The following is an 8210-nucleotide window of genomic DNA, read 5'->3' on the forward strand; positions in this document are numbered from 1 at the left end:
TAGATCATCGCTCGGCCAAACCTTTCAAATCACTCGGTATTTTGGGAGATGGCCTCAAACCACCTCCCAGGGATTATCCTATCTCAATGCATCTAAGATAACAAGCAGAATAAATTTAAAAAATACAATCTAAGTACAAACTAAATTAACCCTCTTATCCGTAACGAAACACTAAGTTTTTTGTTTTGTTTTTCTCTATATATATTTTGGTTGCAATTAACAATATTAAAAAAAAAAAATTGTACAACTTAATTTTTATATCAAGGTAGCTCCTTACTAATTATTTTGTTTTACTTCTTAAAAATGAAGTTCGGTATCACTTTTAGCACTTGGTAATAGGCGATAAAAACTACAAGATAAAAATTGTCGTTAATTAAAAAAATATTACAACTATCAATGTAGATAAAATATTATTATCACTATCAATACAGAAAACTTTTTTTATCATTTCGAATTATTTGGTATTATTTGGTGGTTTAGGTTCACACTATTATATTTAATCAATTTTACTTTCTTCTTTTAAATTTATTGTATTGTACCTACATTGTCTTCATTAGGGGTATTCATGATGTTTTTTAAATGTAAAATGTTTTACCATGTTAAATGTTATAAGTATAGGATTGTTAGCAGTCCTATTTAAAGTCATGTTAAATGTTAAATGCATAAGAGCTCCAAACGGATTTTCTGAACAGCTTCTTTTATATTCTATAGTTACGTATATTCTATATATTCTATAGTTACGTTTCCACATACTTAATTCATGCTAAAATACATAGCCTGACCAATATAAATAGTCATTTTTTTTTATAAATCACTATTGTGAATGTTTTTCTTTTACCCTCCTATCGGGCAAAATAAAAGTCCTCTAGAAGGAAAACGTTCATAATTAATAGGGGTATTCATGATGTTGTGTTAAATGTAAAATGTTTTACCACGTTAAATCTTATAAATATAGGATTATGAGCAGCCCTATTTGAAGTCATGTTAAACGTTAAATGCATAAGGGCCCCTAGCGGATTTTCTAAGCAGCTAAGCCTTTATGTTTATAACCTTTCCTTCCAGAGCCTCATATTATTGTTTACTTCGAATTTGATTTAAGTTTCAGTTTTGATTTAAGCAATTTATTACAACATGCCTAGAGTGAGTGAAAAGTGGAATTTGTGTGAAAGTTTAGCTTATGTGTGTCTATTGATCTTCAAACTTGTGAGGAAGAGAATGAAGATTAGCTGATTGACAACTGTATTGAAAGTTTTTGAGTTTAGGTTGTTACTAATTTTCAATATTTTATTGTGCATCTTTGAATAAAATTATTATGTTCTAAGAAAAATGATTACCCACTTTTTTAGTATTTATTGTATTAATGAACCCATTATCCTCCTATCTTCAAACCTTATGTATTGTTTAAGAATAAAATTACTTATTTTCAGTAATTTCTTTGAAAAATTTTCTAACAAGGATATATAGCATGTTACATGTCAGGTAAAACTTAATTTAAATAGCTACAAAATGTCACTCCTCCCATGTTTCTACCTTAATCATGAGTGGAGCTATTTGTATTTAAAAAACTAGCCATTAACAATTTAGAAAACTATAGAGCTATAATTTCAAAACTGGCGAACATGATTTAATAAAACTTGGATGTTCCTCTTAGGAGCCAGGAAGCTTTATGGAAACTACTTTGGTGTCAAATTTTATTAGATTATGAGATAATGAGGTAAACAAGTATTTGAAATGTGTTGATTTGACATGAAATCAATAAGTTCAATTATTTTGTCAATCGGACTTCTTTAAAAGCTCTAGTTTTAATTTTTTTAATTCAATTTTTTTTTGTATTTTGATTTTACGAAGCTTCAGCTCCTCCGCAATCCTTTCCTTTTCAAATTCAAATCGCTCCCTATCCAACACAAGGCGGCCTGCTAATCCCTCTTCTGTTTTTTTTCTCCGTTGTATTATTAAAGTTATCCATTGTGATTTAGTATCAGGGGTATGAAATAATAACTAGCACAAACGAAAGAACTAACCTGACACAACAAACAAAAATGGTAACGAGCTCAACTGGTCTATTGTGTGAAGTCATTCTCCATTTAACAGAGCAAGTAACAGACTTTCAGCCATGTTACATGTTATTTCGTTTTACCACGGCAAAAGAAGGCAATTTTTTTCCATTTAACATGAGTTTTCCCATTTAACATGTTAAACTAAAGATCATGAATACCTCTAATATAGTGAAATTTCATTATATATGTATAAGTTAATGGTTCGAAAACAGAAAGACTGATAAAGAGAAAGATCATAGAGAAATGACCAACTCGATTGTTACTCAAAGACTGATCTTTGTTGTTTTTGACAAGTATAAAGGATGCAAGCCTAAAAAATGTCGATGTTAAGTTAAACACATAGTCATACTCAGAAAAAAATAAATAAAATTATATGAATGCAGTTTGTTCACAAAATTGTATATTATGATAATATCCTTGTTAAAAGTTTTATACAGAAATTTTTGAACTTCATTTTTTGTCTCCTGAAAAATCAAGAAAGAATCTGGACTTAGATTCTTTATATTTATCAGTACAGATAGGTAGTATAAAACCAATTAACAAAAAATGATATATGTATAATTATATAAATGTAAAATCATTTATTATTATATAATATAATTATACACACACACACACACACAGAGCAAATTGATTTTTAATTTTTTTCTTATCCCATGCTGTTTATTCAGAAGAGATAAAGTGAAAACTACTTCATGTATGATATTTCATTAAAAAATAATATAATAAAAATCGAATACCTTTATAAGCGGATTATTTTTTAATACTTTTTTATGTAGGATTATTTTCAATCCGTTCAAATTCAGAAAATTAACGAGTTTTAAAAATAGATTTATGTGTTTCGTTTATTTATTGCGGATCAGAGAGGGCTCTAAAATTCTACGGACTACGGAGCTCCCCGTAATCTTCAAAGAGCTTATTTGAGCTTTAAAAAAAAAAAAATAAAAAAGAGTAAATGAGTTGCAAATAACCCTATCGTTCTCAGGTTTTTTATGGTACACTCGGCATTTTAACTGATCTCAGGGCATTTAAAAACAATAAAAAAATAATTGATTTCTAAATGCAAACTAAATTGATTTTTGACATTACCAACTAACTGGTGCAAGTTTATTTCATATTTAAAAACTACAATTTTTTTTTTCGGGTACGGTCAAAAAAACTCAAATAGTAATTAAACTATTAATTGTAAGCCAACGTTTCATCCCACTTTGTAGGGTTTCATTAGGGCTCAAAAAGATACAAAGAGCTAAAATAATGAAAATGTAGAGTAAGAGAGTAAAATGAAATAAAAGTAAACTAAGCTAAAAATTATTTAAAATATGTAAAGAATTCTTTACCTTTCCGTCATTCATACTTTGTTCATTGTTTTGTTTTTTTCTTGACCTTTATTTTATTCCTATTTTTAGTATGAACTGCATTTTTATATTTCTCTTTTATCAACTTTTTTATTTGTTATTATTTCCGTCTTCATTAATGGTCCAATTTTTTTTTTTTTTTTTTTTGTAATTTTTATTTATTCATACTTTCCTCTGTAAATATTATTTTAATTTTACTTTGTTCATTCAAACTTTCACATATTTTAAATCATTTTAGCCATAATTTATTTTTATTTTTGTTGCTTGTGTCTTTTTTCGCCCTGATGAAGCTTTGCAAATTAAAATAGTTTTCTTGATATTTGAGTTATTTTTACCACACCCGGACCATATTCCTTTAATAGAAAGAATTGATTTATAAAAATAATTCAATAAATCGAATTGTTTAGGGAAAAATCATATTATAAACAGTGTACTATAATGCTTTTCAAGAAAAAAAAACAACAAAAAAAACATAAATATAAAAGAACATTTTATCATAACATTCTGATGTAAATCAGAACATTTTCAGAGGTACTAGTAAACATCAAGAGCTACAAAAATAAACAATTACAGATTTACAAAAATAAAAAAATAAAAAAAATAATCAAACGATATTCAAACTTTTATCTCAAATGATATGTGTGAATATATAATATTATATATTTATTTTAGTAAATGAAAATTTATTATTAAAAATGTGAAAAAATAAGTTGTCTCTTCGTATTTTCCGTTTGAGGTTTTTATATAATTAACTTTTACAGTTACTAAGGGGTTTAAAGATTGAAAAAATGAATGAGTTAATTTGTATATGTATTTTAGTGGGTAGGACATATTTAAATATCAACACATCTTAGTAAAAATATTAATTAGGAAATAACAAAAACCTAATAGATGTTCCGTTTATTCATATTTACTTAATTTGTTTTCTACTAATATAATAACATAATTATAGGTAATAAATAAAACTGGAACTGTATATTAATTTATGTGTTTGAATTATGCCTTTGAGCTGAAGAAGAAATAAAAAATGTAAACTTAAAACAGGTTCCAGAGTTAATGGTCGAAGGCTTGATTATGTCATAAGAGAACATTAACAGCTTTCAGAGCCGTAGTGCCAACAAATTTACGACTCCGTCTCACACTAATTACAATATTCCAATTGCTTTATTTGCATTTTTCATTTGTTATTTCTTTCCCTCCCTTTTGGTAATAGAGACAAACTGAAGTGAAAAAGATATATACATAAAATACATTATTAAAATACAAAATATTTTTTTATTTGTTTAGATAAATACATAAAAGTATGTTAATTAGTTTTAAGAAATAATCATGTTGAAAAAGTCCAGGTTAAAATAGTAGAACCTACACATATTTATTTGTAGATTAAATACAAAATAAAAAAAATTATTTATTGTGACAGTACTTCTTAAAGTTTTATGACTAATAATTATATAACAATTAATGGACTGGATAGTCTGGTGAGTCCATATTTAAAGGCAATTTAACTTAGGATAATATTCACTTTTTTTCTCTTTTTTTTCAGAAATCTTACATTTTCTGTCACAAAAAAATATCGAATAAAATGTCTATATAAACAAAAATAAGTACCACTACAATTCATGGAGGGTCAGGGGGTGCAATACTTTTACAGAAGTACTGTTACTAGACCAACGGTCGTGCAAGGAGGTGATTTGCTCAGAATAACGCTCGACCACCAGATTTTAAGGACACCCTCTTTATGCGGCTAGATGGACTCACGGCTACAGTAACAGAATAAATAATTATCTGTCAGCCGGATTCGAATCCAATTCCTTGGAGTAAGTAGCACAGTACTTCTGAGCCTCTCCGCTCCCAAAATGGTTATATAACCGTCAACAATTTTCAAATATTTATTTAATTTGTCTTTTTTTAAAAAAAAAAATACAAGCTAGCATTGAATTGAAATAACACTAAAGCATGCTAGCGAAAAATATTTATCATGTATGCTTGAGCAAAAAAGATTGATCAAACATATTTGAGCATGCGTAATCACTTCAAAATCCGAGTTAATTTTTAAAAATGAAACGTCATAAAAATATGAAGCACAATCTCGGAACGGAAGTTCTTAAAATTTCTATTCGCTAAAAACTGAAATAAGTTGAGAGATTTCTAATGTAAAATGGTACTATAGGATGTTTTGTAAGGAAATAAAAAAAAATCCACTGTTAGATATGCCAGAGACAGTTGAGCAGTGCTTAGAACACAAGTGGCGGACAAATTAGTTTGGGCCACGATTTGGAGCAAACTTTCTTGTTTAATGCAGCAGAGGATTAAGCTTCTCCGTTAATTGCTTAGAGGCTCCTCGAAGCGGGACATCTTAAATTTATTATCTGCATTGGCTGAGAACTGCGGGTGCGAGGCGGTAATTAAAACTTTAGTAATAGTTATTACTAATAAAATGGAAATACAGATATTAATAGAGATATTTTAATATTTATAATGATATTGCTCATCAAGAATTTTCATCAAGGAACTACATAAAATAGTACCTAGTTGAGTGTAATGGAAATATCTCCCTCATTAAATGTACTTTATTTAGGAGTCATAAAAGGTGCACTGGAATGTACATCATTATTCTTTCTATTTACTACAGAAATTGAGGTAACTAGTGAGCTTTATTATAATTACCTAACAATGTTGTCTTCACTTATTTACGTTACATAACATCTCTCCCTACTTAGTACAATATTTATTATCTAATTTGGAACCAATGTTGTTTAATTTCTTTTTAAATAGCCAATTGGATCGGGAATCACAAATGGAGTCAATAGAAGATTACTTCAAAAAAAGGTTCATAAAGTTCCACTCCCAGTTGCCGACAGTTAAAGGAGCAGTGACTTGGGAAACCCAACCACAATCCGAAGACCGAAGCCCAGGCTACTGCAGGAAATTCTGTTATAAATTCTATATTTATCAATTCTGTTATAGTCATTACTTCTATTTTATTTATTTATTTTTTCTCTTGTCCTTTTTTTCAAATTAACCATTTTTTTCTCTCCCACCATTACAGGGCAGTTATTTGTTTTGTTAGGTCTGGGAATGTCATTATTTTTGTTATTAATTTTACTTTTCTCTCTTATTAAGAATTATTAATTTTTTTTTATTTATAAAGTCATATTATATGGTTAAACAAAATGTAACTCTTACAGGTCCACCAGGTATTAAATAAAAATAAAATATACTTTTTTTTTACCAATAAAAATATTTAATAATTTAAAACGTAAATTTACTTCAATTGTGATAATACTTTAATAAGCATTAACCTGATATCGAACATATTCATATACTTCCATGTTTATATTGTTCATAACTCTATTCAATAGAATTATTAAAGAAATTTCAAGTAATTTTGTTTTAATTTTAAGATATAGTCAAAATTTTAAAACCTAAATTAGAAAATACGAAAAAGAGTAATTTAAAAAGTTTATAAAATTTAATATTAACTATTACGATTATTTAATTGATAAATAGCAAGATTAAAAATGTATTCTATTTAACTAAAAACAAGTTATATAAGCCATTCTGTTGACAGAGTGGCTAACTCTTTTCAGTATTTATTAAATAACATTATGACCTTTAATAAATGATTATATGCAGAATATAATTTTATTATCCTGTTATATTTCTAACATTCTTATGCAAAAGAAAAAGTCAAGTTATTTTCACAACAAATATTACTAAAAGAATTCCAGAGAATTATTGAAATTGGAGTAACCATTCTGTCAACTCAAAAACTCATATTATTCCAGACAGCAATACAGAAGTGAACAGTAACCAAGTTAAATATTCCTTCCATAATTATTTTTACATTGTGCCACATGGTAATAATATTTTATTAACTTCCTGCAAAATGTTAATAAAATATGAGTAACAATTACCAAAAATTAAATTATTAACTTAATAAATTAGTGGTTTAAATTATGCAATATTTATATTTTTAAGCGAAATGAAGGTCCGATTTGTAATCAAATTTGTCATAATCCAATGGCTATTAATACACCAGATATAAGACTAGCTATTTATATGTATAATAGGAAAAATAAATAAATTAATTTTATTAAAATTAATCATGAAAAATGATCGAATATCAGAAAGACTAAGAAACAATCATATTTTTAAATTAATGAAATTTGGATAAGAAGAGGATATTTAAAACAATTACGATATAATCGTAATTCATTGTCAATAACATACCTTAAGCGGACCAACAGATGTTTCTTTTGAAAGGATTTTTGAAATACCAACCTGTAAAAAAAAGAAATAGAAATTTTAATAATTCATTCAATAAAAAGTGTAACTATTAAATTTAAAAACTTTTATTTAAAATAAAATATTAAATTTAATAAGTTTTCAATAGTAAAATTCAGCAATTACATGTCATGTAAAATTCAAGAGTCTCAACAAAACAACACAGAAATAAAAATTTTATGCACTTTTATTTCAACTTTGAGCATTATAAAATAAATGCGTAATTCAATATAGTAGATATAAAGGTAATAAATATGAAAAAAGGTGGTACAGAAGGCTGTAAAATTCAATTACGGAATGTAAAAGAAAGTAAGATAATCATTCAGTAATCATAATAATTTATAAATACAAAGAAGCATCAACTTCATTTTATATTAAAAGAAAATTCCTTATTTTTTTCCCTCCCGCAATGATTGCCTTTGATGACAAAAAAAAAAGATATTGCTTTAGGTTACCATAAAAAAGAAGTCATTGATGTCTCAACTTCACCTCAAAGCAATCATGCAATTAA

At 26.8% G+C, this 8210-nt stretch overlaps 1 protein-coding gene across 1 annotated transcript in view; it reads right to left on the reverse strand.

Annotated features, from left to right (window-relative positions):
* Positions 1–7701, reverse strand: part of LOC106678292 (autism susceptibility gene 2 protein) — a gene marked incomplete in the record, with an annotated part of 202544 nt that extends 194843 nt beyond the window's left edge. Inside the window, 1 exon segment of the mRNA XM_067045884.1 lies at positions 7646–7701.
* Between the last annotated feature and the right edge of the window lie 509 nt (positions 7702–8210).

This window comes from Halyomorpha halys, unplaced genomic scaffold (genome assembly GCF_000696795.3).
Source record: "Halyomorpha halys isolate HHAL.00 unplaced genomic scaffold, Hhal_1.1 Scaffold10.1, whole genome shotgun sequence".
Lineage (NCBI taxonomy): Eukaryota > Metazoa > Arthropoda > Insecta > Hemiptera > Pentatomidae > Halyomorpha > Halyomorpha halys.